Source organism: Gopherus flavomarginatus, unplaced genomic scaffold (genome assembly GCF_025201925.1).
Source record: "Gopherus flavomarginatus isolate rGopFla2 unplaced genomic scaffold, rGopFla2.mat.asm mat_scaffold_34_arrow_ctg1, whole genome shotgun sequence".
Lineage (NCBI taxonomy): Eukaryota > Metazoa > Chordata > Testudines > Testudinidae > Gopherus > Gopherus flavomarginatus.
This window is the reverse complement of record NW_026115061.1, coordinates 1,754,988-1,782,230: the sequence shown is the minus strand read 5'-3', so window position 1 is coordinate 1,782,230 and position 27,243 is coordinate 1,754,988. Positions and strand designations below refer to the sequence as shown.

The 27,243-nt window shown below is 50.5% G+C and overlaps 1 protein-coding gene and 2 long non-coding RNA genes across 3 annotated transcripts in view; 2 read left to right on the top strand and 1 right to left on the bottom strand.

Moving 5' to 3' along the window:
• Positions 1-27,243, top strand: part of LOC127042218 (zinc finger protein 560-like) — a 281,458-nt gene that overhangs the window by 221,755 nt on the left and 32,460 nt on the right. The gene's annotated exons all lie outside the window — the stretch shown is intronic.
• Positions 1-27,243, bottom strand: part of LOC127042231 (uncharacterized) — a 108,993-nt gene that overhangs the window by 76,162 nt on the left and 5,588 nt on the right. The gene's annotated exons all lie outside the window — the stretch shown is intronic.
• LOC127042238 (uncharacterized) lies at positions 1,143-8,623 on the top strand. Its single transcript, XR_007771889.1, has 2 exons — positions 1,143-1,208; positions 8,196-8,623. It is a non-coding gene; the product is annotated as an uncharacterized LOC127042238 (long non-coding RNA).

Below are 27,243 nucleotides of genomic sequence, written 5' to 3'. Positions count from 1 at the left end.
TGACTGCTGGGGACAGAGCCCGAGAGTGGGGAGCAACTTGCCCAAAGTCCCCAGAAAAAGGAAAACAACCAGCAGAGGAACCAATAGGAAACCCAGCAATGGAACTCAGGAGTCCTGGGGGTGTGCTGTGGTGACCAGATGTCCCAATTTTATAGGGACAGTCCGAATTTTGGGGTCTTATCTAGGATCCTATTACCCCCCACGCCGTCCCGATTTTTCACACTTGCTGTCTGGTCACCCTAGGGTGTGCACATGTGTGGGTCCCAGCTGCTCCCTGCCCCCCTCATTGAAGCAGATGTGCAGGGTTACTGCCCTGGGAAGTGCAGGGCACCAGTGGATGTGGGGTTGGCTGGAGGTAGGGTCTGGCTTCAGGCAGGGCAAGGGCTGCGTGGCTGGCTGGCTTCAGGCAGGGGGGGTGCATCAGGGGTTGGCTGGAGACAGGGCAGGGAGGATGCGGCTGGTGCAGGCAAAGCAGAAGGTGCAGGGCTGGCTGGAGACAGAGGCTGACTGCCGGCAGGGCAGGGCAGGGGGTGCAGGGCTGGCTGCAGGCAGGGCGTGGGGCAGGGCTGGTGCAAGGAAGTTTCATGCCCTAGGCGAAACTTCCACCTTGCACCCTCCCCCCCCGCACCCCTGCCCTGAGGCGCCCCACCCGTGGCAGCTCCCCCCTCCACCCTGAGGCTCCCCTCTTGTGGCAACTCTCCTGCTCTGCCCTGCGGCATCCCCATCTCCCGAGCTCACCCCTGCTCCGAGCACGAGGACTCCGAGCACGCCGTGGCCGCTTCACTTCTCCCACCTCCAAGGCTTGCGGCGCCTAAGCCTGCCAGGCAGTCAGGCACCCTCCTCTGAGCCACAGCAGCCCTGACAGTTGACAATAGAGGCACCTTAACCCCTGAGTTCCTTCAATGTGTCCCCCTCGGGGGTCCAGCTCCGATCACCAGATACTCGGGGTATGTCTATACCACCTGCCGAATCGGTGGGCAGCGATCAATCCAGCGGGGGTTGATATATCGTGTCTAGTGTAGATGCAATACATTGAGTGCTCTCCCCTCGCCTGCTGTACTCCAGCTCGGTGAGAGGCGCAGGCAGAGTCTACGGGGAGCTGCAGCAGTCAACTCCCCGAGACTGTGACATTATAATTGTTAGGCCTGAATAAAGATATAGCAGACAAAACCAGGTATGCCAACCTGACCAAAGTCAGGCTAACAGAGGTTTGTGGTTAATCCCTGAGTGGAAAACACTGAGAAGCAGCAGCATGTCTCACAAGCGCTGGGAAAAAGTGAGATAAGAGAGAAGCTGCATTCCTGGCATAGTACCAGATGTGCTGTGTTCGGGCAGCTCCTTCGAAGAACTGATAAGAGTCCTAGATTCCCAGCCTCCTTGTTTTCGCTCCCTGGTTTTGTTCTTTGTTTGTTTTTAACTCCCCTACATTTCTAACTTTAGGCATGCATGTATACTAAAGGTGTCTAGTTTCTAGTTGTTAGAAGAAGGGGGTGGGTTGCTCCAGTGAATAATTTATGATGCGACGGAACTGTCTATATAGGCTTGTACTAAGATGTAAAGAGCAGGCTGGTTCTCTCTGGAGACGAGCTGCTCTCTATTGATGCGTGCACTTGTCAATAAAGAGCTTTTGATCGGACCTTGCTGGTGTTGCCTGTCTCTCTCGCGGTCAGACAACGAACTTTGCCGTCTGGGTTAGAGTCCCTGACATCTTTGGCGACTCCGCCGGGACCCGTCTGACTCTCCGGCGGGGGATCGGACCCTGAGGCAACGCAGCGCGCATCCTCCAGTTTAGAGGAGCCTTGCCTGGTGATCTGATCTCTGCGTTGGCGATAAGGCGTGTTCTGTGAACCAGCTGAAACTCTTGGAAATCCAGCAACGTCCACCTACCCATTGAGTAGGGTCCAGGTTGTCGGGGTTAGAGTCCCTGACTACTTAGGTCTGGGTTAGAGTCCCAGTCCAGGTCTGGGTTAGAGTCCCAGTCCAGGTTTGCACAGGATCCAAGTTGTCTGGGTTAGAGTCCCAGCCTGGGTTTGAGTTTCAGTCCAGGTGTTCAAGTCCCTGGAGAGGTAAGCGAGCGCTCGACGCGGGGAGGTGGGGGTTAGAGTCCCTTTACCTCGACCCGGGGAGGAGGGGTTAGAGTCCCTTCATTAAAATGAGACAAGTTGGCAGTAAGTGCCCGGGGGATGCCCCGTTGTCTCTGATACTTAGAGATTGGAAAGAGATTTCTGAGACAGCTGATCTAGTTAAATTTAAGATGAGAAATCTGTGTTGGATCCAATGGCCATCATTTACCTTTCATTTGTCCCCAACTAGAGACTGGCCGGTGGGTGAAACCTTTTCCACAGATAGGAGGAACTCCTTAAGGGATATTTTGGTTGATCTTAGGCCGAGACAAATGGATTACTTGTTTGTATGGTATAATTATAAACCCATGGAGGGATGGGTAGCTTTTGAAGCTGTTTGTATGGAGAGCTCTTGTAAAAAAATCACCCACCATATGCACCAGAGCCGCACCGGGAGGAGGACAATTTTGTTCCTGTTCTTCCCCGTCTGATGGAGTGCAAGGATTCAAAAGCAGGTTAGGGACAGTTCAGGGACAGAGGAGAATCAAGGGGGAGCTCAGAGTGATGTTCCCTCATCTTCAGAGGAATCAGGCAGCCTCACCCCCTCTGTGCAGCCTCCAGCCAGCCTTTTGCAAACTTGGTCAGGGACTGCTTTTCAAACACCCCCAATATTACAGCAGCCCTTGTCCTTGCCCTTGTGGACCCCCACTAGGTTACTTAACTCCATGAGAGAGAGTGTTTCTGAGACACCTCTGATATTACAAGCCTCATTGAGAACTTATCTGGTTCTACTGGTTGCTGGGGAACATGAGATGGTTTTACCCATACCCTGTTTGCAACTTCAAATTTGTTTAACTGGCAGTGCACTATGCCTCACTTATGAGACAATCCTGAGGCAGTGGAAAGAATGTTCTGCACAATCTTTTTCACTCATGTGCCCACTTGGGCAAATGTAAATCAGTTATTAGATACTCTCATGACAGAAGATGAAAGACAAAAAGTAAAAGAAAAATCTGCAGCTCATTTGAATGCACCTTGGCTAATTACTGACCCTAACTGGAATCCCAATAATCCAGCTCAAAAGACAAAGTTGGATGGATTTTTAAAAGCTGTTTTGAATGGTATTAGAGATGCAGGGGAGGCTACTCCAAATTGGAGCAAGGTGACTGCTTGTGTTCAGCATCCAGATAAGCACCTCTCTGACTTTTGTGCTCGACTGATTTGTGAAGTTAAAAAGCATGGGAATTTAAATCCTGAAACTGATCATGGAAAGGAGATGGTTAAAATGGTTTTCATGACACAATGTGCAAAGGATATTGCAAAAAGATTTAGAAAGCATCCAGATGGTACGCAAGGGAAAAGTTTGTCTGAAGTAGTTAGCATTGCTACTAGAATGTTTAATGGGAAAGAGAAAAAGAAAGAAAAAGACATAAGGAACGGGTTAATTTAAAAATCATCTTGGCCCCGGGATGGAAGGAGGGGGGTGCTCTGCGTTCAGGGTCAGGAATCGGCGCGGACTGTGCTTGGTGCAGGGAGGGGCTGCTTTCGGCCCCAGCTGGCTGTGAAGGAAAAAATATAGACAGAGGCGAAGTAAAGGAAATACAAGTTACAGAACTGAAATTACATTTGCAAAGCTTAACTGTCCAGTAAGATCCAACAGTGTGCCTTTGTGACCCTGGAGTCGGTGTGGCTTGGTGACACCAAAGAAGCCACAGGCAGCCGACCTGGACTGGAATCTCTGAAAGAGACGCCGCAGGAGATTCCAGGGTGTAAAAGAACAGCCCTCCCAAGAGCAGAAGCATGTTGGAAATTCTGGACAAGCTGTATACAGGATAATCTCCCTTCCACCTCTCCCCCTCCTCTGAACATTATACACAGAAGTGGCCAGTCTGGACGTACGTGTGTAAGTATGAAAGGAGCTTCGGGCTTGGGGCATTAATATTTTCCTGAGTGATGTGGGAGCGTTCCCAACACTCTCCGTTGTTGTTTTATTATTTTATTAATGAAGCTTTAAAATTCAGTTATATGGTGTGTTTTCTTTATCTTCCCCCAACGATCCTGTAGTGTCAGCCTGATCATCTGACATGAGGGATAGATTGGTAACAGAAATTTGTCACAGTTTGGTGAGCAATTAAGAAGGGGGGAGCCCTGCAGAATTTACACCATCTATTTGTTTTACCCTTGTTATTTTGTGTTTGCTTTGCTTGGTACTGTTGGTGTTATATGCTGAGAACTGCATGAGTAAAAGTGAGTCCTAATAGGATAAGGAAACACTATTTGGTTCTGGTTCTGTTCTATTTAACCCGTTACTGTTGTTGTTTTTTTTTCTCTGTTCATTTGGGTGTTAGGAGTGTGGGTGGAACTGAACCTCTTGTTCGTAATTCCTCGGAGTGGAAGCCATGTGTGTGAGACAGCTCTGAGGTTAAATTGAGATCCTTCTGTCCTGTCCCCTGTAGCGGTCAGTGTATAGAAGTGGGAAAGTCTGTCTTAGACTGTAATTCCCTCTGCTCTCTGTGTAATTCTCTTTTCTGTTTAAGTGTCAAACAGATGAATGAGTCTCTGGGTAAACCCTCTAAGAGTAGTCCTTCAAATTATATGATAAGTAAATGGCCTTTGCCCAATGGGCCATGTGTCTTCGTCTAGGTGGCAATCCTCATGAAGGAGGACTCGGGTAGTCTTGTGAGTAAGAATGTTTAAGGGAAGAGACCAGGAGGGGTGGGGGGGCTAGTTGAGAAGCCCACCCTCCTAGCTAAACTAGTAGTGGAATAAGTTGGTGCCTATGGAAGGGACGGTTCAGTGAGAAAAGCAGGATCGGGCCCAGGCGGGCAGGCAACAGACAGAGAGATTGGAAAACAGGTTGGAAAACTTTAAGGGTGTAGTGGAAGGAAGGAGTAAGTAAGTGTAAGCATGGGGATTTCAAATACCCAGAGCTTACTTGGAATGGTGATTTGAGTTGATAAAAGTGGCTGTTGGGAGACAAGCAAGTGATTTAAGGGAGAGTGAGAAGTTAACTCTGTAGTTGCTGGAGGAAACAGCAGTTGAACTTTGTAAAAATGCTAAAGAGGAAAGTTCTTGGTGTCTTTGAAATGTTTGTAAATAAATTGAGGCAAAGAGATTGTTAATTGCAATCATTTAGAATTTAATTAAATTAGCTGAAGAAAATATATAGTGCTATGTCATTGAAATTTTATTAGGCTGTAAGGGCACTATAAGTAGTGATGTTTTCTTTCAGTGTTTGAAAGCAAGAGTTAAAAGTAAAAAGCAAGCCAGAAAGCATCTGTATTCATGCAAATTATCTAACTGATAAGGTAGGAGCCACTGAAACCTGGGCTGCCTATGAAACACATAAAATATGGGATAATTCCTCTGTTTTTCCTGAAATCAACAAGGGTATTTGTCTATTTTAAGCAATGATTGTCTGCCCAGAAGGGGTAGACCTCTGTTTTTTTGTCTTTCAGATAATCAGAGAAAACTGATGCCAGCTAAACAGCATTCAACGTGCCATGCATTTACTGGCACAATAGAAATTATGTTTTGTGTTCTATGTTCTGTCTTGTGGTGTTTGTCTTGTGGCCGGAATTTTTGTGTTTAATATTTTTATAAAATAATCTAGTTTAAAATCAAACAAAAAGGTAAAATTAAAATGCAGATACTTGTTTTGTTCAACTTGGAATACAAAGTGTTTAGATAAATCAGGAGAATGTGATATACTAAAGTCTAATGCATTTCCTTAAGTAAGGAAAAGAAACTTTATTGGTCAAATTGTTAATTGCAAAAATTGTTGTTAAAATTTGCATACTAACAGTCTTTGAAAGCAAGGACATGAAAAGTTAACCCACTCCCCATATTGTACATGGGATCTTTCTGGCTACCTCAGATTTCTAGCCAGAGGGCTGGGGATGGTGGAAGGCTATTGGACTAGAGGTTGTATTAAGTGAACTCCTCAAAGTGGGTGTGCTTGTCCTGGCTTGTTGCTCGAAAGCTCTGTAATAAGGTTATTTTAGTAAAAGGGTGTGTGTGGCATATATTAAATAATAAGACTAATGTACTGTATAATGACAATGTGTAGGTGTTCATTGTTGGGAAAAAGGTGTATAAGGATAAAGTGAAAGTTTCCTTTGCAGGTTAAAAGAAGCCAAGAAAGGAAGAAGCACAAAGAACAGAATGAATTAACTGAAAAAATAAAATAAAATAAAATAGCAAGCTCAGGCTATAGATAAGACACTGACTCCATTCAAGGACACTGCTCACAGTTAAGACTTGGTTAACAACCAGGAAAGGGAGGGCTTGAATTTGCCCATGCAGCTATGAGATCTGAAAAACACTGCCAGGCACTAATGAAATGTGTTAAGTTTTTTTTCTCACAGGTAAGGAAGCGCTACCCAAAGACCCTAGCAGCCCTGCCACTCCTTGGAACCAGGAGACGGGATTGATGTAAAGGTCCACCAACGAAAGACTGCCTTGGCTCCATGCTGGAAAGGCCCTTAAGTCCTGATGACTACCAACACCGCTGTGAAGTACCAAAGACTGACTGCTTGGACCCAAGATTCTCACTGCAAAAAGACCCCTCCACATTGGGAGAATTCTCCTACTGATGATTAGCCTATTTCACCTTCTAGCTCCACTGTGCCTTCTGGACAGTAGGGAAAAAGTACAAGGTGAAGTGCTAGTAGCCTCTCCCTTATCCACTGACAGATCTACTGTGCCTTTGAATTTTTCTAGAAAAAGCAAAACCATTACAGGGTGATGTGCTAGTAACCTCTCCCCTATATGATGCTGCACCAAGACTGTTTTGGGAAAGAAGAAGGAACACTCACTCCACTGAAATTGCTAAAGTCCAGGAATTCCTGACTAGAAAGGACATGAAGAACTAACCCCGGTGAAGAAACAAAGAATTGTACACTGGCAGAAAAAATTTGTGGGACCCATGCTTGGGAATGTGGTATTGATTGGATTTTGGGGTTTATTCTACAGGCTGTGCCCTGTGTTGTGGATAAATTCTTCAGCATGTATTGCTCTCTCTAATTGGATTTTAAATAACAAGTACCCGAAGAGTTTGTTCTGCCACTGGAAATTTTACCTGTATTGAAACCATTCCAGTGACTAATAATGTAACCCCCTCCTATGCTATTAATGTCAATGCCTTTTAAAAGTACCTGAAAATAGTTAAATAACAAATGTAATATAGTACTACACCAAGGAAAGATGGTATTAAATATCACTGAGGCTGGGAAGGCATTGCAGTGGGATCTAGTATGTTTGGAGATTCAGAATTTCCTGAATGACCAGCTGATGGCCATTTGGAGTGATCTTGAGTACCAGACTTGGCCCACTGCCCTTACAGACACATCAGGAGTACCATCTGATCTGTGGTCATGGAGATATACTAAAGACTTTCTGGGTGAAAGTGTAAACATTTACAGTGCTCCTTCCAAGCATTTGGACTGGGAGGTGTGGGCTTCCACATACCGAATCCTGACGGGTCCATGGGGAGGATGCACATGGGACTGGATTATTCACCGAAACATCTGGGAAATTAGACCACTTGGTATACCTAACTGATTTATAGTCAGTGCCCCAATCCCTTAGTTGTCAGACAAACAGGATTCCACTCTTTTGTCCGCGCATTCATTCCTGGATTGTGGGTGGCTAAGCTCAAGAGAACAGTTGTAAATATTTCTGCAGAGCTTGAAAAAAAACAGCTAATGCATTAATAGACGCTTTCCAAAAGTTGCAACGAAAGACTGATGAAGTAGCAGAAGTAACTTTGCAAAATAGACGTGTGCTAAATGCCATGAATGCTGAATTAGAGAGGGGCTTGTGCTCGCATTGGGGAAAAATGTTGCTTTGCTGTTAATCACTCTGGCTTAATTGACAAAGATTTACAAGCTATTAAGAATGTTGCTGTTGTTTTCCATGCTATATCTCTTGATCACACTTTTAGTTTTAAGGACCTCCACTCAGACCTTGGGTCATGGTTTACTAGCCTCCCCCGTACAATTGTTAAATGGATATGTGTCCCAAGAGTCCCATTATGGTCCTCTAGGGACAAAGGGGGGATTGTTAGGCCTGAATAAAGATATAGCAGACAAAACCAGTTATGCCAACCTGACCAAAGTCAGGCTAACAGAGGTTTGTGGGTAATCCCTGAGTGGAAAACACTGAGAAGCAGCAGCATGTCTCACAAGCGCTGGGAAAAAGTGAGATAAGAGAGAAGCTGCATTCCTGGCATAGTACCAGATGTGCTGTGTTCGGGCAGCTCCTTCGAAGAACTGATAAGAGTCCTAGTTTCCCAGCCTCCTTGTTTTCGCTCCCTGGTTTTGTTCTTTGTTTGTTTTTAACTCCCCTACATTTCTAACTTTAGGCATGCATGTATACTAAAGGTGTCTAGTTTCTAGTTGTTAGAAGAAGGGGGTGGGTTGCTCCAGTGAATAATTTATGACGCGACGGAACTGTCTACATAGGATTATACTAAGATGTAAAGAGCAGGCTGGTTCTCTCTGGAGACGAGCTGCTCTCTATTGATGCGTGCACTTGTCAATAAAGAGCTTTTGATCGGACCTTGCTGGTGTTGCCTGTCTCTCTCGCGGTCAGACAACGAACTTTGCCGTCTGGGTTAGAGTCCCTGACATAAGTATAATCTAATATCTCATTGAAAGGTGACAGGGCCAGAAAGAGTTAATTAACTCACCTCACCGACTGACCTGACCCGTGGGTGAACCTTAAAAACTGGTTAACAAGATATGTAAATGAACAGAGCTTTGAAATGCAAGTCTGCAGTGTTAGAGGTAGAAGGGGAGGTGTTTGCTCAGGTCTTGTGATGTCAGCAAACAAGTCTTGTCTATTGCTATAGTTTTAATTCAAAGAGCAAAAAAGGAATATTAACATTTATGATGATACTTGAGTGAAATAGTATTATTGTCTGTGTCTCTTTGAAGGTTGTGGTAATCTGTATCTGAACTGTTTGATGGATGTACTAATTGCCAGGATGTTTGGAAGAAGAGTTAAGCCTATTGTTTTCTCAGGCTGAAAGGATGCTGGAAATGTTTAAGAACCTGGGACACGATCCTTCTTCATCTCAGATCTGCTTTGGGTTTCAAGAGGGGGAAACCTTAAGCCACAAGGATTGAGATCCCCAGTCATTGACTGGAGCCACCCTGAATATGGACAGTGGATTATAACCTATGGACTATTTCTAAAAGGACTTTTGGCAACTACAAGCTCATGTCTACTTTGTATCTGAACATCAAAAATTGAATTCAAGTCTATATGTCTGTTAATCTTTTAACCAACACTCACTCTCTCTCTTTTCTTTTCTAATAAATTTTAGCTTAGTTAATAAGAATTGGCTATAGCATGTATTTTAGGTAAAATCTAAGTTATAATTGAACCTGGTTATGTGGCTGATCCTTTGGGATCGGAAGAATCTTTTCTTTTATATGATGAAGTAAGATTTTCAGGAATCATCATCATATCTAACAGGTGTGTCTGGACGGAGGCCTGAGGCTGGGTACTTTAAGGGAACTGCGTGGTTTAAACTTCTAAGTAACCAGTGAGGTACTACAGAAGCTGTTTTGTGCTGGCTTGGTAAATCTAAGTATTGAAATAACCAGCAGCGTTTGGGATTTGTCTGCCCTGTTTTGTTTGCAATTCACTCTGATTGAGTGAGCTGAGCTGGCTCCCACGGGCAGCACCGTCACACCTACAGCCAGGCTGCAGAGGTCCGGGGGATCTTAGGGGCCTTGGGGTGCACAGATACCTATGTCCAGGCCATAGCGGTCCCTGGGGGGCTTAGAGAGTTTGGGGGGGACACAGATACCAATCTCCATGCTCTAGGGTCCGATGGGGGCTTAGAGGGTTCGTGGGGGGCACATATTCCTACATCCAGGCTGTAGGGTTACCAGGGGGGCTTAGGGGGTTAGTGGGGGGCAAAGATACCTACGTCCAGGCTGGAGGCATCCTGGGAGTCTTAGGGGACTTGTGGGGGCCAAAGACACCTATGATGTCCAGGCTGTAGGGGTACCAGTGGGTTTTAGGGGTTCGAGTGGGCACAGATACGTATGTCCAGGCTGTATCGTTCCCAGGGGGGGTTAGAGGTTTCGTGAGGGGCACAGATATCTACGTCCAGATTGTAGATGTCCCGGGAGGGGGGGGGTTAGGGGGGTTGTGGGAGTGCAAATACCTATGTCCAGGCTGTAGGGGTTCCTGGGGGCTTAGAGGGTTTCTGAGGGGCACATATACCTACGTGCACACTGGAGTGTCGCAAGGGGCTTATGGAGTCTATATGGGGAACAGATACCAATGTTCTGGCTGTATAGGTGCCTCGGGGGCTTAGGGGGTTTGTGGGGGGCACAGATACCTAAGTTCAGGCTGGAGGGATCTCTGAGTGTCTTAGGTGTTTGGTGGGAGGCACAGATACCTACGTCCAGGCTGCAGGGGTCTCGGAGGGGCTTAGGGTTTGTCACGGAGTGTGGGGGAGTACGGTCCTGCACCCCTCTTCCTGGGACTCACAGTGACTCTCAGCCAGCCAGTAAAACAGAAGGTTTATTGGACAACAGGAGCGAAGGTTACAGCAGAGCTTGGAGGCACAAGCAGGACCCCACAATCAAGTCCTTCTAGGGGTTCAGGAAACTTAGTTCCCAGTTTGGGAATCCCTGAATTCCAACCACCCAGACCAAAACCGAAACTGAACTAACCCAACTCCCTCCAGCTGGCCATTTGCTGTGTCCAGCTTCCCGGGCAAAGGTGCTGACCCCTCCCCGCGCCTAGCTCAGGTTACAGACTGAGCACGTGTCCGGTCCTAAAGTCACCCCCTGCTCTCCCATCCCCCACACAGACAGTCCCTACTCCATCACAGTAATGCACAGAGCATTTCCCGCATGGAGCAACAGTGACACCATGTGGCCACGCACGGTAATGCACAGAACATTTCCCATATGGAGCAACTGTGACACCGTCTGGCCAGGCAGGGTAATGCACAGAGCATTTCCCACATGGAGCAACATTGACTCCTTGTTACCACACCAGCTAATGGACAGAGCATTTCCTGCATGGAGCAACAGTGACACCATGTGGCCATGCAGGGAAATGCCCAGAGCATTTCCTGGATGGAGCAACAGTGATTCCATGTGGCCACACAGGGTAATGCACAGAGCATTTCTCTCATAGAGGAACAGTGACAACATGTGGCCATGCAGGGTAATGCACAGAGCATCACGCCTATGTAGAGGCTGTAGAGATCCCTGGGGGGCTTAGGGGTCGTGGGGGGCACAGATAGCTACGTCCAGGCTGGAGACATTCTGGTGGGCATTAGGGGCTTCATGAGGGGCACAAATATCTACGTCAGGGCTGGAGAGGTCCCTGGATGGCTTAGGGGGTTGTGGTGAGCATAGATACATACGTCCATGCTGTAGTGGTCCCTGGGGGTTTAAGAAGTTGGTAAGGGTCACAGAAACCTACGTATGGTCTGGAGGGGTCCCTGGGGGACTTAAGGGTTTGTGGTTGCGCAGATACCTACGTACCGGTTGGAGGGGGCCCTGGGGAGCTTAGGGGGTTTGTGTGGCGTACACATAGCTATAACCAGGCTGGTGGGGGCCCTATGGGTCTTAGAAGGCTGGTGGGGGGCAGAGATACCTATGTAGGGACTGGAGAAGTCCTGGGGAGGGCTTTGGGGGTTCCTGGAAGTCACAAATATCTACGTCCAGGCTGGAGGAGTTCTGGGGGTATTAGGGAGTTGTGCGGGGGCACAGATACCTATATCGAGGCTGTAGGGGTCCTGGGGTTGCTTTGGGGAATTTTGGGGTACAGATACCTACTTCTATGCTGTAGGGGTCGCTGGGAGGATCAGTGGGTTCGTGAGGGTGCACAGATATCTACGTCCGGTCTATAGGGATCCTGGGGGGGGGGGCTTAGGGGTTTGTAAGGGGCACAGATACATTCATCCAGGCAAGAGGGGTCCTAGGGACCTTAGTGGGTTCATGCTGGGCACAGATACCTGCGTCTAGGCTGGAGGGGTTTTGGGGGTCTTAGGAGGGTTGTGTGGGCACAGATACCTATGTCGATGCTGGAGGGGTCCTGTCATGTCTTAGCGGATTCGTGGGGTCAGAGATACCTACATCTAGGCTGGAGGGGTTCCGGGGGGATTAGGTGTGTTTGAGGCGGGGAACAGATACCTACATCCTGATGGTAGGTGGCCCTGGGTAGCTTAGGCGTTTTTTGTCGGTTACAGATACAAACATCCATGCTGTAGGGGTCCCGAGGGACTTTGTGGGGCTCTAGGGGTCACAGATACCTACCTACAGTCTGGAAGGTTCCTGTGGGTATTAAGGGGTGTGTGGGGCATACAGATGCCTACATCTGGGCTTGTGGGTTCCCTGGGGGCTTAGAGGTTTGTGGAGAGCACAGATACCATTATCCAGGCTAGATGGGTTCTGGTGGGATTAGGGGGTTGTGGGGGGCACAGATACCTATGTAAACAGAAGCAGGATGAACTCTATCCTCACATCTGGTGGTGAATTATGGCAAGTGTGGAAAAGGATTTCAGGGTCTGATCATGTTTGCATAGACACACTCACCGTGCGTGACACGGCCACGGCAGCCTGGGATGGTTACTTTGGCAGCTATGGTATCCCCAGTTTATTTGTTGTTGGGGTGTGAGATGTGGAGTGTTGTCACCCTGATTGTGTGGATGAGGAACTGCGAAACAGCTTTGAGACAGGGATTCTCACCATCAGTTGAGTGGCTCTCACTAGACAAGGGAGTGGGCTCCTTGGGTGAGCTAGAGTCACCAATTGCACTTTTTTTCTTTTAACAGTTGAATAGCAGTGTTGATTTTTTATTCTCTTAAAAGTTGAATTTCTAGGTTCTTGAGCTGAAATCACTGAAAAGATGTTTTAGTTTGTGGGGGACTCTAAACCTATATTGTAGAACACAGTAGTTGGCAGACAGGAGCAGTTTGTGGGAGTGTCCCACGGAGTGAGATGAGTCTAGCAGTTTTGGGGGATAGCTGAAGCAGAACAGAGGTCGGCTGGCAGAGCAGCTGGTGGACCGAGCTGAGCAGTTTGTGGGGAAGGCAAAAGCAGAATCCCATGGAGAGGCAGAGCAGTCAGCAGTGGACCACATAAGGTGCCCCTTTCTACTCAGGCTGGCAGGGGGAAAAACCCTGCAGATAGACTCTTGAACTCTGGGGTTGCGCAACTGTGGGTGATTTTGGGGTTGCTGGACTCTTGAAACGTTGGAGATATTGGACTTTGGAGCCTTGGGGTGATTTGGGGATTGCTGGACTCATGAGCCCAGGGAAAAGGACACGGCCTAGTTGAGGTGTTTTCCCAATTTAATGCTATGTTGTTTATCTCACGTTATTAAACATTTTCTGCTACACCCAGACTCTGTGCTTGCGAGAGGGGAAGTATTGCCTCTTTGAGGCACCTAGGAGTGCGTATGTAAAATTTTCCCATGTCACTGGGTGGGGACTCGAGCTGGTTTGCATTACATTGTAGGCAAGGGACCCCTATGTATTGAACCCAGTCCTTGCTGCTATCAGTTTAGCCTGGCAGAAGGGTTCCACCTACGTCCAGGCTCAAGGGGTCCCTGGGGGGCTTAGGGAGTTCGTGGGGGGCACAGATATCTAGGTCCAGGCTGTAGGGGGTCGGGGGGGGTCAGGAGTTTGGTGGGGGGAACAGATACCTACGTCCAGGCTGCAGCGGTCCCAGAGGGACTTAGAGGGTGTCACGTAGTTTGGTGGAATCTGGCCCTGCACCCCTCTTCCTGGGACACACAGTGACTCAGCCAGCCAGTAAAACAGAAGGTTTTTTTGGCCAACAGGAAGGAAGGATACAGCAGGGCTTTTGGGCACAACCAGGACCTCTCAATCGAGTCCTTCTGGGGGTTCAGGAAGCTTAGTTCCCAGTTTGGGATTCCCTGAATTCCAACAACCCAGGTCCAAACCAAAACTGAACTAACTCCCTCCAGCAAGCCCCTTCCTTTATTCACCTTCCTGGGCAAAGGTGCTGACCCCCTCCCAGCTGCCTAGCTTAAGTTACAGGCTTAGGTCCTGTCCCTCACCTAAAGTGACCCGCTGCTCTCCCATCCCGCACACAGACAGTCCCCACTCCATCACAGTAATGCCCAGAGCATTTCGCGCATGGAACAACAGTGACACCATGTGGCCACACAGGGTAATGCACAGAGCATTTCCTGCATGGAGCAAGAGTGACACCGTGTGGACATGCATGGTAATGCACAGAGCATTTCCCCGCATGGAGCAACAGTGACACCATGTGGTCACGCAGGGTAATGCACAGAGCATTTCCCCGCATGGAGCAACAGTGACACCATGTGGCCACACAGGGTAATGCACAGAGCATTTCCTGCATGGAGCAACAGTGACACCGTGTGGTCACGCAGGGTAATGCACAGAGCCTTTCCCCGCATGGAGCAACAGTGACACCATATGGTCACGCAGGGTAATGCACAGAGCATTTCCACGCATGGAGCAACAGTGACACCATGTGGCCACACAGGGTAATGCACAGAGCATCGCACCTACGTTGAGGCTGTAGAGATCCCGCGAGGGCTTACGGGGGTTCGTAGCATCACAGATATCTACATCCAGTATGGGCGGGACCCTGGGAGAGTTAGGGGGGTTGTGAGGGGCATAGGTACTTGCGTCCAGGCTGTAGAGGTCCTGGTGGGGATTAAAGGCTTCCTGGAGGACAGCAATATCTACGTCCAGGCTGAAGGGGTCCCTGGACGCTTAGGGGGTTGTGGTGAGCACAGTGATCCCTGGGGGTATAGGGACTTGGTGAGGGGCACAGATACCTATGTATGTCCTGGAGGGGTCCCTGGGGGGGGGCTTAGTGATACTGTAGGAGACACAGATACCTACGTCCAGACTATAGGCATTCTGGGGGGGGCTTAGGGCTTTGGGGGGACATAGATACCTACATCCAGGCTGGAGGGGTCCCGGGGGGCTTAGGTGGTTTGTGGGGAGGGGCACAGATATGTACATCCAGGCTGGAGAGGTTCCGGAGAGGATTAGGGGTTTTTGCGGATGGCAGAGATATCTATATCCATACTCTAGGGTTCTCGGGGGGCTTAGGGCTGGATGTGTCCCGAGGAGCTTAGGGGGTTTGTGGGGTGCTCAGACACCTGTGTCCAGGCTGTAGGGAACCCTGGGGGCTTAGGGGGTTCGCGGGGGTCACAGGTAGTTACGTCCAGGCTGAAGGGGTAATGGGAGTGCTTAAGGGATCGGGGCTGACACAGATACCTACGTCCAGGGTCTAGGGGAGGCAGGAGAAGTGAAGCGGCCATGGTGTGCTTTCAAGTAGGGATAATAATGATCCACTCTTACCTACCTCATGGTGGGTGGAGGATGGGGATCCATTGGAGAGTGTCACTAAGAGTAGTGCATAATATGAGGTGTCCCATCACGTTTACTCAGAGCAGATTATGACATAATAGATTAGCTGAAACAGTCCTTTTTATTTGTATTTTTTTATTTTGGAATTGTTAAGAGCAGCAATGACTTAGCTCAGACTGTAGCATCTTATCTAATTTTCAAGATCTAAGTGTCTCCTCCTTGTGTGTGATGACACAATTTAACACACTGTGACAAACAGGAGATGCTTTTGTTTTGCAACAAAATCTTTTTGCAAAGAACTTCCATCTCACTTGTTATGATTCTGAGAAACAAACTGGTTTAGTCTGAATGGGATATTTGGACAGAGACGGTTGGAATGAAATTTTCCCACCATCCCAGTTCCTGAGCTCTATCCCTGCCTCTGGGGGGATTTGTTGTCTGTTAGAACAGGAGTCTGACTGGCGGCTTCTCTTTCTGGCTCTGCCACCGCCTTGCTGTGTAGGCCCTTGGGTAGGTCATCTCCCTTCTCTGTACCTCAGGCTCCTCCCATTTGTCCAATGGGAACAGGGACAGTTCTCGAATTCTGGGCAGTTGTGAGCCTGAGTGAGAAAAGGGGTGTTGAAGCCCTCTGTGAAGAAGAAAGGGGAGTTTCACGGTGCTTTTGCACCAAGGAATTCTAAACCAAAACTGAACTAACTCCCTCGAGTCCTTCTGGGGGTTCAGGAAGCTTAGTTCCCAGTTTGGGATTCTCTGAATTCCAACTACCCAGCTCCAAACCAAAACTGAACTAACTCCCTCCAGCCGACCCCTTCCTGTGTCCAGCTTCCCGGGCAAAGGTGCTCACTCTCTCAGCCCTGTCTAGCTCGAGTTACAGGCTTAGGTCCTGTCCCTCACCTAAAGTCACCCCCTGCTCTCCCATCCCCCACACAGACAGTCCCTACTCCATCACAGTAATGCACAGAGCTGTTCCCGCATGGAGCTACAGTGACACCGTGTGGCCACACTGGGTAATGCACAGAGCATTTCCCGCATGGAGCAACAGTGACACCATGTGGCCACGCACGGTAACGCACAGAACATTTCCCATATGGAGCAACTGTGACACCGTGTGGCGAGGCAGGGTAATGCACAGAGCATTTCCCGCAAGGGAGCAACATTGACACCTTGTGACCACACCAGGTAATGGACAGAGCATTTCCTGCATGGAGCAACAGTGACACCATGTGGCCATGCAGGGAAATGCACAGAGCATTTCCTAGATGGAGCAACAGTGATTCCATGTGGCCACACAGGGTAATGCACAGAGCATTTCTCTCATAGAGGAACAGTGACAACATGTGGCCATGCAGGGTAATGCACAGAGCATCACGCCTATGTAGAGACTGTAGAGATCCCTGGGGGACTTAGGGGTCGTGGGGGGCACAGATAGCTACGTCCAGGCTGGAGACATTCTGGTGGGCATTAGGGGCTTCATGAGGGGCACAAATATCTACGTCAGGGCTGGAGAGGTCTCTGGATGGCTTAGGGGGTTGTGGTGAGCATAGATACATACGTCCATGCTGTAGTGGTCCCTGGGGGTTTAAGGAGTTGGTAAGGGTCACAGAAACCTAAGTATGGTCTGGAGGGGTCCCTGGGGGACTTAAGGGTTTTGTGTGGCGTACACATAGCTATAACCAGGCTGGTGGGGGCCCTATGGGTCTTAGAAGGCTGGTGGGGGCAGAGATACCTATGTAGGGACTGGAGAAGTCCTGGGGAGGGCTTTGGGGGTTCCTGGAAGTCACAAATATCTACCTCCAGGCTGGAGGAGTTCTGGGGGTATTAGGGAGTTGTGCGGGGGAACATATACCTATATCGAGGCTGTAGGGGTCGTGGGGTTGCTTTGGGGAATTTTGGGGTACAGATACCTACTTCCATGCTGTAGGGGTCGCTGGGAGGATCAGTGGGTTCGTGAGGGTGCACAGATATCTACGTCCGGTCTATAGGGATTCTGGGGGGGTCTTAGGGGTTTGTAAGGGGCACAGATACATTCATCCAGGCAAGAGGGGTCCTAGGGACCTTAGGGGGTTCATGCTGGGCACAGATACCTGTGTCTAGGCTGGAGGGGTTTTGGGGTCTTAGGAGTTTTGTGTGGGCACAGATACCTATGTCGATGCTGGAGGGGTCCTGTCATGTCTTAGCGGATTCGTGGGGTCAGAGATACCTACATCTAGGCTGGAGGGGTTCAGGGGGGATTAGGTGTGTTGGGGGGGAACAGATACCTACATCCTGATGGTAGGTGGCCCTGGGTAGCTTAGGCGGTTTTTGTTGGTCACAGATACAAACATCCATGCTGTAGGGGTCCCGAGGGACTTTGTGGGGCTCTAGGGGTCACAGATACCTACCCACAGTCTGGAAGGTTCCTGTGGGTATTAAGGGGTGTGTGGGGCATACAGATGCCTACATCTGGGCTTGTGGGTTCCCTGGGGGGCTTAGAGGTTTGTGGAGAGCACAGATACCATTATCCAGGCTAGATGGGTTCTGGTGGGATTAGGGGGTTGTCTGGGGCACAGATACCTATGTAAGCAGAAGCAGGATGAACTCTACCCTCACATCTGGTGGTGAATTATGGCAAGTGTGGAAAAGGATTTCAGTGTCTGATCATGTTTGCATAGACACACCCACCGTGCGTGACACGGCCACGGCAGCCTGGGATGGTTACTTTGGCAGCTATGGTATCCCCAGTTTATTTGTTGTTGGGGTGTGAGATGTGGAGTGTTGTCACCCTGATTGTGTGGATGAGGAACTGTGAAACAGCTTTGAGACAGGGATTCTCACCATCAGTTGAGTGGCACTCACTAGACAAGGGAGTGGGTTCCTTGGGTGAGCTAGAGACACCAATTGCACTTTTTTTCTTTTAACAGTTGAATAGCAGTGTTGATTTTTTATTCTTTTAAAAGTTGAATTTCTAGGTTTTTGAGCTGAAATCACTGAAAAGATGTGTTAGCTTGTGGGGGACTCTGAAACTGTATTGCAGAACACAGTAGTTGACAGACAGGAGCAGTTTGTGGGAGTGGCTCACGGAGTGAGGTGAGTCCAGCAGTTTTGGGGGACAGCTGGAGCAGAACACAGGTCAGCTGGCAGAGCAGCTGGTGGACTGAGCTGAGCAGTTTGTGGGGAAGGCAAAAGCAGAATCCCATTGAGAGGCAGAGCAGTCACCAGTGGACCACATAAGGTGCCCCTTTTTACTCAGGCTGGCAGGGGGAAAAACCCTGCAGATAGACTCTTGAACTCTGGGGTTGCGCAACTGTGGGTGATTTTGGGGTTGCTGGACTCTTGAAACGTTGGAGATATTGGACTTTGGAGCCTTGGGGTGATTTGGGGATTGCTGGACTCATGAGCCCAGAGAAAAGGACACGGCCAAGTTGAGGTGTTTTCCCAATTTAATGCTATGTTGTTTATCTCACGTTATTAAACATTTTCTGCTACACCCAGACTCTGTGCTTGCGAGAGGGGAAGTATTGCCTCTTTGAGGCACCTAGGAGTGCGTATGTAAAATTTTCCCATGTCACTGGGTGGGGGCTCGAGCTGGTTTGCATTACATTGAAGGCAAGGGACACCTATGTATTGAACCCAGTCCTTGCTGCTATCAGTTCAGCCTGGCAGAAGGGTTCCACCTACGTCCAGGCTCAAGGGGTCCCTGGGGGGCTTAGGGAGTTCGTGGGGGGCACAGATATCTAGGTCCAGGCTGTAGGGGGTCGGGGGGGGCTCAGGAGTTTGGTGGGGGGCACAGATACCTACGTCCAGGCTGCAGGGGTCCCAGAGGGACTTAGGGGGTGTCACGTAGTGTGGTGGAATCTGGCCCTGCACCCCTCTTCCTGGGACACACAGTGACTCAGCCAGCCAGTAAAACAGAAGGTTTTTTTGGCCAACAGGAACGAAGGATACAGCAGGGCTTTTGGGCACAACCAGGACCCCTCAATCGAGTCCTTCTGGGGGTTCAGGAAGCTTAGTTCCCAGTTTGGGATTCCCTGAATTCCAACAACCCAGCTCCAAACCAAAACTGAACTAACTCCCTCCAGCCAGCCCCTTCCTTTATTCAGCTTCCTGGGCAAAAGTGCTGACTCCCTCCCAGCTGCCTAGCTTAAGTTACAGGCTTAGGTCCTGTCCCTCACCTAAAGTCACCTGCTGCTCTCCCATCCCCCACACAGACAGTCCCCACTCCATCACAGTAATGCCCAGAGCATTTCGCGCATGGAGCAACAGTAACTCTGTGTGGTCACGCAGGGTAATGCCCAGAGCATTTCCCCCGTGGAGCAACAGTGACACAATGTGGCCACACAGGGTAATGCACAGAGCATTTCCTGCATGGAGCAACAGTGGCACAGTGTGGCCATACAGGGTAATGCACAGAGCATTTCCTGCATGGAGCAACAGTGACACCATCAGGTCACGCAGGGTAATGCACAGAGCATTTCCTGCATGGAGGAACAGTGGCACCATGTGGTCACACATGGTAATGCACAGAGCATTTCCTGCATGGAGCAACAGTGACACCACGTGGCAACACAGGGTAATGCACAGAGCATCGCACCTACGTGGAGGCTGTAAAGATCCCTCGAGGGCTTACGTGGGTTCGTAGGGTCACAGTTATCTACATCCAGTATGGGCGGGACCCTGGGAGAGTTAGGGGGGTTGTGAGTGGCATAGGTAGTTGCGTCCAGGCTGTAGAGGTCCTGGTGGGGATTAAAGGCTTCCTGGAGGACAGCAATATCTATGTCCAGGCTGAAGGGGTCCCTGGACGCTTAGTGGGTTGTGGTGAGCACAGTGATCCCTGGGGGTATAGGGACTTGGTGAGGGGCACAGATACCTATGTATGTCCTGGAGGGGTCACTGGAGGGGGGTTAGTGGTACTGTAGGAGACACTGATACCTACTTCCAGGCTATAGGCATTCTGGGGGGGCTTAGGGCTTTGGGGGGGCACAGATACCTACATCCAGGCTGGAGGGGTCCCGGGGGGCTTAGGTGGTTTGTGGGGAGGGGCACAGATATGTACATCCAGGCTGGAGAGGTTCCGGAGAGGATTAGGGGTTTTTGCGGATGGCAGAGATACCTATCTCCATACTCTAGGGGTCCCGGGGGGCTTAGGGTTTTTTGGGAGGCACAGATATCTATGTCCAGGTTGGAGTGGTTCCTGGGGTTTAGGGAGTTCCTGGGGGGCACAGATACCTAGGTCCATGCTGTAGGGTTCCCTGGGTGGATTAGGGGTTTTCTGGGTGGCAGAGATACCTACGTCTAGGCTGTAGGGGTCCCTGGGAGGCTTAGGGGGTTTGTGGGGGGCAGAGATACCTACTTCCAGGCAATCGGTCTTCCAGGGGGAATTAGTGTGTTGGGGGGGCACAGATACCTAGGTTCAGGCTGGAGGGTTCCCGGGGGGGGGGGATTACGCTGTTTGTGTTGGGCACAGATATCTGCATCCAGGCTGGAGTGGTCCCTGGGGGGGCTACAGCGTTTCTGGTGGGCACAGATAACTACCTCCAGTCTGGAGGGGTTTCTCGGCACTTAGGGGTTGTGGGGGGCACAGATACTTCCATCCAGGCTAGAAGGTCCCTGGGGGGCTTAGCGGGTTCATGTGGGGCACAGATACCTAAGTCCAGGATGGATGGGTCCAGGGGGGGCTTATGGGGTTCAGGGAGCACAGATGCTTATCTCTAGGCTATAGGGGTCCCTGGTGGGTTTAGGGGGTTTTGGGGGGCCCCAGATACCTAAGTCCATGCTGTAGGCTTCCCTACAGGTGCTTAGGGGTTCGTGGGGTGCACAGATACTTATGTCCAGTCTGGAAGGGACGGGGGGGTTGGGGTTTCATGAGGGGCACAGATACAGACCTCCAGGCTGTAGGAGTCCCAGGGAGGCTGTGGGGGTACAGATACCTACATCTAGTCTGGATGGGTCCTGGGGGTTATAGGGGGCTTGTGGGGGGCACGGATACCTAGGTACAGGCTGTCGGTGTCCCGAGGAGATTAGGCGGTTCACTGGGGGCTCAGATACATCCAGGCTGGATGTGTCCCGAGGAGCTTAGGGGGTTTGTGGGGTGCTCAGACACCTGTGTCCAGGCTGTAGGGGTCCCTGGGGGCTTAGGGGGTTCGTGGGGGTCACATGTAGTTACGTCCAGGCTGAAGGGGTAATGGGAGTGCTTAAGGGATCGGGGCTGACACAGATACCTACGTCCAGGGTCTAGGGGAGGCAGGAGAAGTGAAGCGGCCATGGTGTGCTTTCAAGTAGGGATAATAATGATCCACTCTTACCTACCTCATGGTGGGTGGAGGATGGGGATCCATTGGAGAGTGTCACTAAGAGTAGTGCATAATATGAGGTGTCCCATCGTTTACCAGAGCAGATTATGACATAATAGATTAACTGAAACAGTCTTTTTTATTTGCATTTTTTTATTTTGGAATTGTTAAGAGCAGCAATGACTTAGCTCAGACTGAAGCACCTTATCTAATTTTCAAGATCTAAGTGTCTCCTCCTTGTGTGTGATGACACAATTTAACACACTGTGACAAACAGGAGATGCTTTTGTTTTGCAATAAAATCTTTTTGCAAAGAACTTCCATCTCACTTGTTATGATTTTGAGAAACAAACTGGTTTAGTCTGAATGGGATATTTGGACAGAAACGGTTGGAATGAAATTTTCCAACCATCTCAGTTCCTGAGCTCTATCCCTGCCTCTGGGGGGATTTGTTGTCTGTTAGAACAGGAGTCTGACTGGCGGCTTCTCTTTCTGGCTCTGCCACCACCTTGCTGTGTAGGCCCTTGGGTAGGTCACCTCCCTTCTCTGTACCTCAGGCTCCTCCCATTTGTCCAATGGGAACAGGGACAGTTCTCGAATTCTGGGCAGTTGTGAGCCTGAGTGAGAAAAGGGGTGTTGAAGCCCTCTGTGAAGAAGAAAGGGGAGTTTCACGGTGTTTTTGCACCAAGGAATTCTAAACCAAAACTGAACTAACTCCCTCGAGTCCTTCTGGGGGTTCAGGAAGCTTAGTTCCCAGTTTGGGATTCTCTGAATTCCAACTACCCAGCTCCAAACCAAAACTGAACTTACTCCCTCCAGCTGACCCCTTCCTGTGTCCAGCTTCCCGGGCAAAGGTGCTCACTCTCTCAGCCCTGCCTAGCTCGAGTTACAGGCTTAGGTCCTGTGCCTCACCTCTCCCATCCCCCACACAGACAGTCCCCACTCCATCACAGTAATGCCCAGAGCATTTCGCGCATGGAACAACATTGACACCATGTGGCCACGCAGGGTAATGCACAGAGCATTTCCTGCATGGAGCAACAGTGACACTGTGTGGCCACTCAGGGTAATGCACAGAGCATCACACCTACGTAGAGGCTGTAGAGATCCCTGGGGGCTTAGGGGTCATGGGAGGTACAGATAGCTACGTCCAAGCTGGAGGAATTCTGGGGGGCTTAAGGGGGTTCGTAGGGTCACAGATACCTACGTCCAGGATGGTCGGGACTCTGGGGGAGTTAGGGGGGTTGTGGGGGGCATAGGTACTTGCGTCCAGGGTGTAGAGCTCCTGGTGGGGATTAAGGGCTTCCTGGAGGACACCAATATCTACGTCCGGGCTGGAGAGGTCCCTGGACGGCTTAGAGGTTGTGGTGAGCACAGTGATCCCTGGGGGTTTAGGAACTTGGTGAGGGGCACAGATACCTATGTTTGTCCTGGAGGGGTCCCTGGGGGGGCTTAGTGGTATTGTAGGGGACACAGATGCCTACGTCCAGGCTATAGGCATTCTGGGGGGGGGTTAGGGCTTTGGGGGGGCACAGATACCTACATCCAGGCTGGAGGGGCCAAGGGGGGCTTAGGGGGGTTGTGGGGGGCACAGCTATGTACGTCCAGGCTGGAGAGGTTCCAGGGAGTATAAGGAATTTTTGTGGACAGCAGAGATACCTATCTCCAGGATCTAGGGGTCCCTGGGGGGCTTAGGGTTTTTTTGGGAGGCACAGATAACTATGTCCAGGTTGGAGTGGTTCCTGGGGGTTTAGGGGGTTCCTGGGGGGCACAGATACCTAGGTCCATGCTGTAGGGTTCCCCGGGTGGATTAGGGGTTTTCTGAGGGGTACAGATACATACGTGTAGGCTGTAGGGGTCCCTGGGAGGCTTAGGGGGTTTGTGGGGGGCAGCGATACCTAAGTCCAGGCAATAGGGCTTCCAGGGGGAATTAGTGTGTTGGGGGGGCACAGATACCTAGATCCAGGCTGGAGGGTTCCCGATGTGGGGGGGCTTAGGCAGTTTGTGTTCGGCAAACCTCCCAGGGATCCCTACAGCCTGGACACAGGTGTCTGAGCACCCCACAAACCCCCTAAGCTCCTCGGGACACATCCAGCCTGGATGTATCTGAGCCCCCAGTGAACCGCCTCATCTCCTCGGGACACCGACAGCCTGTACCTAGGTATCTGTGCCCCCCACAAAGCCCCTATAACCCCCAGGACCCATCCAGACTAGATGTAGGTATCTGTACCCCCACAGCCTCCCTGGGACTCCTACAGCCTGGAGGTTTGTATCTGTGCCCCTCATGAAACCCCAACCCCCCCTGTCCCCTCCAGACTGGACATAAGTATCTGTGCACCCCACGAACCCATAAGCACCTGTAGGGACGCCTACAGCATGGACTTAGGTATCTGGGCCCCCTCAAAACCCCCTAAGCCCACCAGGGACCCCTATAGCCTAGAGATAAGCATCTGTGCTCCCTGAACCCCATAAGCCCCCCCTGGACCCATCCAGCCTGGACTTAGGTATCTGTGCCCCACATGAACCCGCTAAGCCCCCCAGGGACCCTGCAGCCTGGATGGAAGTATCTGTGCCCCCCACAACCCCTAAGTGCCGAGAAACCCCTCCAGCCTGGAGGTAGTTATCTGTGCCCACCAGAAACCGCTGTAGCCCCCCCAGGGACCACTCCAGCCTGGATGCAGATATCTGTGCCCAACACAAAAGGCGTAAGCCCCCCCCCCCGGGAACCCTCCAGCCTGAACCTAGGTATCTGTGCCCCCCCAACACACTAATTCCCCCTGGAAGACCTATTGCCTGGAAGTAGGTATCTCTGCCCCCCACAAACCCCCTAAGCCTCCCAGGGACCCCTACAGCCTAGACGTAGGTATCTCTGCCACCCAGAAAACCCCTAATCCACCCGGGGAACCCTACAGCATGGACCTAGGTATCTGTGCCCCCCAGGAACTCCCTAAACCCCCCAGGAACCACTCCAACCTGGACATAGATATCTGTGCCTCCCAAAAAACCCTAAGCCCCCGGGACCCCTAGAGTATGGAGATAGGTATCTCTGCCATCCGCAAAAACCCCTAATCCTCTCCGGAACCTCTCCTGCCTGGATGTACATATCTGTGCCCCTCCCCACAAACCACCTAAGCCCCCCGGGACCCCTCCAGCCTGGATGTAGGTATCTGTGCCCCCCCAAAGCCCTAAGCCCCCCCAGAATGCCTATAGCCTGGACGTAGGTATCTGTGTCTCCTACAGTACCACTAAGCCCCCCCCAGGGACCCCTCCAGGACATACATAGGTATCTGTGCCCCTCACCAAGTCCCTATACCCCCAGGGATCACTGTGCTCACCACAACCCACTAAGCGTCCAGGGACCCCTTCAGCCTGGACGTAGATATTGCTGTCCTCCAGGAAGCCTTTAATCCCCACCAGGACCTCTACAGCCTGGATGCAACTACCTATGCCCCTCACAACCCCCCTAACTCTCCCAGGGTCCCGCCCATACTGGATGTAGATATCTGTGACCCTACGAACCCCCGTAAGCCCTCGAGGGATCTTTACAGCCTCCACGTAGGTGCGATGCTCTGTGTATTACTCTGTGTGGCCACACGGTGTCACTGTTGCTCCATGCAGGAAAAGCTCTGTGCATTACCCTGTGTGGCCACACGGTGTCAATCTTGCTCCATGCAGGAAATGCTCTGTGTATTACCCTGCATGGCCACATGGTGTCACTGTTGCTCCACGGGGGAAATGCTCTGGGCATTACCCTGCATGGCCACACAGTTTTACTGTTGCTCCATGCGCGAAATGCTCTGGGCATTACTGTGATGGAGTGGGGACTGTCTGTGTGGGGGATGGGAGAGCAGGGGGTGACTTTAGGTGAGGGACAGGACCTAAGCCTGTAACTCGAGCTAGGCAGGGCTGAGAGAGTGAGCACCTTTGCCCGGGAAGCTGGACACAGGAAGGGGTCGGCTGCAGGGAGTTAGTTCAGTTTTATTTTGGAGCTGGGTAGTTGGAATTCAGAGAATCCCAAACTGGGAACTAAGCTTCCTGAACCCCGAGAAGGACTCGACTGACGGGTCCTGGTTGTGCCCCAAAGCCCTGCTGTATCCTTCGTTCCTGTTGGCCAAAACAACCCTCTGTTTTACTGGCTGGCTGAGTCACTGTGTGTCCCTGGAAGAGGGGTGCAGGGCCAGATTCCACCACACTCCATGACACCCCCTAAGCCCCTCTGGGACCCCTGCAGCTGGGACGTAGGTATCTGTGCCCCAAACCCCTGAGCCCCCCAGGGACCCCTACAGCCTGGACCTAGATCTCTGTGCCCCCCAGGAACCTCCTCATATCCCCAGGGACCCCTTCAGCCTGGACATAGGTGGAACCCGTCTGCCAGGCTGAATTGATAGCAGCAAGGACTGGGTTCAATACATAGGGGTCCCTTCCCTATTACGTAATGCAAACCAGATCGAGCCCTCACCCAGTGACATGGGAAAATTTTACATACACACCCCTAGGTGCCTCAAAGAGGCAATACTTCCCCTCTCGCAATCATAGAATCTGGGTATAGCAGAAAATGTTTAATAACGTGAGATAAACAACATAGCATTAAATTTGGAAAACACCTCAACTAGGCCGTGTCCTTTTCCCTGGGCTCTAGAATCTAGCAATCCCGAAATCACCCCAAGACTCCAAAGTACAATACCTCAAATATTTCAAGACTCCAGCAACCCCATAATCACCCACATTCCCGCAGCCCCAGAGTTCAAGAGTCTATCTGCCGGGTTCTCCCCCCTGCCAGCCCGGGTAGAAAGGGGCACCTTACGTGGTCCACTGCTGTCTGCCCTGCCTCTCCGTGGGATTCTGCTTCTACCTTTCCCACAAACTGCTCAGCTCAGTCCACCAGCTGCTCTGCTCCACCAACCAACCTGTGATCTGCTCCAGCTGTCTCCAAAAACTGCTTAGCTTACTTCACTCCGTGAGCCATTCCAAGTGCTCCACAAACTGCTCTTCTCTATCATCTGCTCTGCAATATAGTTTCAAATTCCCCCACTATTTAACACAGCACTTCAATGACTTCAACTCAGGAACCTGGATCTTCAGTTATTAAAAAATTCAACAACCAGCTCTACTACTCAACTGTTAAAAAAGAAGAAGATGTAATTGGTGTTTCTGGCTCATCCAAGGAGCCCACTCCCTTGTCTAGTGAGTGCCACTCAACTGATGGTGAGAATCCCTGTCTCAAAGCTGTTTCACAGTTCCTCATCCACACAATCAGGGTGACAACACTCCACATCTCACACCCCAACAACAAATAAACTGGGGATACCATAGCTGCCAAAGTAACCATCCCACGCTGCCGTGGCCGTGTCACGCACGGTGAGTGTGTCTATGCAAACATGATCAGACACTGAAATCCTTTTCCACACTTGCCATAATTCACCACCAGATGTGAGGGTAGAGTTCATCCTGCTTCTGCTTACATAGGTATCTGTGCCCCCCACAACCCCCTAATCCCACCAGAACCCATCTAGCCTGGATAATGGTATCTGTGCTCTCCACAAACCTCTAA